We start from the raw sequence: 1,712 nt of genomic DNA on the forward strand, positions 1-1,712 counted from the left end.
AAAAAAAATATCCTTGTTAGTTTGTTTCCATATTTTCTTTCCATTTATTTTTCATAGCATCCCATACTGATTTATTTCGTGCTTGCATCAAGAAAATAAAAAAAAAATGATATAGAGCATAGTTCATATCATTTGTATCTTGTTAGTTTAATTGTTGCATCTTAAGAAAATTCAAAAAAAATATCAGTATTAGTTTGCTTTCCATATTTTATTTCCATTTGTATTTATTATCATCTCATATTGTTTCATTTCGAGATTTCATTGAGAAAACCAAAAGAAAAATCATTTTTTTAGTATAGCTATTTCATTTCGGTTCATAGTTGCCTAATTTCTCGGTTTAGTTCAAATAGTTTGCATTATTCATTTGGTTTGACTAGCACTTCCCATATCTTCACTTGATCTTTAAGATTGATCTCAGGGATAAATGGGAGAGGCAGCACACGGCCAAGCTCTAATAGCTTCTCAAAACCAACTACTGATTGCTATGCGAGAATTAGAAGATCAAATGGCCCGGTTAGAAGAAAGAAGCCATATGTCTAAGAGAAAGACACAAGGCCGAGGACCACCACCTGGAAAAACAAGATTTGGAGATGCACCAGAGGATGGCTATGTTGAGCCTAAGCCACCAGATCCTTCATGGATCACCCCACACCATACTTCTTCAACTCATAAACACTTAACTCATTCTTATCTTGATTTTAAATCTGTTAATGAAGTTAAGATTTATTCTTTTTCAGGAAGCAGTTGGCCAGATGACTATCTCTCATGGGAAAGAACCATGGATGATTGGTTTTCATACCAAGGCGTGCCAAAGAAAGAAAAGCTGAGCCATGCCATCAAACAGCTCACCGGAGGTGCATACAAATGGTGGAAAAGTGTAGATGGTGCAAGATGGAAGAGTCAAAGAGAGGCCATCAAAACGTGGGAAGATCTTAAAGAGGCCATGATCAGGAAGTATGTATCCTCACTTCCAACACCAGAGATTAGAGAAAGGTACCCAAGGAGGTTTTCAAGCCATGGGTCCAAAGAGGCAAAGAGAGTGGTGCCACAACAAGGCCATAGAAGCTTGATCCATCAAGATCAGAATCGGCCAAACAAGGGGCACACAGTTTTCTATGATCAATCCCAACCTTAGGAGGTCCCTAAGACCATGGAGAGAAAGAAATTTGTCAGCCAAGACACGTTGGCCAGACTCAAAGAAAAATCAGACAAACCGATTTTTCAAGAAAAGGCCAAGGTAAGTCCTATACTTGATAAATTTGTTTATAAATCATCTCCAACTGGTATGAGTCACTTGTCTTTGTCTAAGGATGCTAAGACAGGTCCTGAGGTCCAGAAAGACACGATCTCCACATCCTTGTTGAGATCCAAAGTTGTCCATGATTTAAGTCCAAGAGACAAGGAGATTTTAAACCCAAAGGAAGAAGAGCCATCAAGCCAAGGTAAGTCTTCTAAATCTGAGGATTTAAAATATCAGACATGTTATAGATGTCATAAGAAAGGACACTATGCTGTAGTTTGTCCTACTAAGCAAGTATTGATAGAAACATCACTTGAAGAGAAAGCATATTTATCTATGAAGAGTGATAGTTTTCTTCAACCTGATTTGTTGGTTCCAAATTCTTGTGTAATGCCCTTGTCTTTGTCAAAAGGTGTTGTAACAAGAATTAAAGAGCATGAATTCAAAGGAGAGGAGCCACCAGGCGCCACAC

This window comes from Brassica oleracea, chromosome C5 (genome assembly GCF_000695525.1).
Source record: "Brassica oleracea var. oleracea cultivar TO1000 chromosome C5, BOL, whole genome shotgun sequence".
In the NCBI taxonomy this organism is placed as follows: domain Eukaryota; kingdom Viridiplantae; phylum Streptophyta; class Magnoliopsida; order Brassicales; family Brassicaceae; genus Brassica; species Brassica oleracea.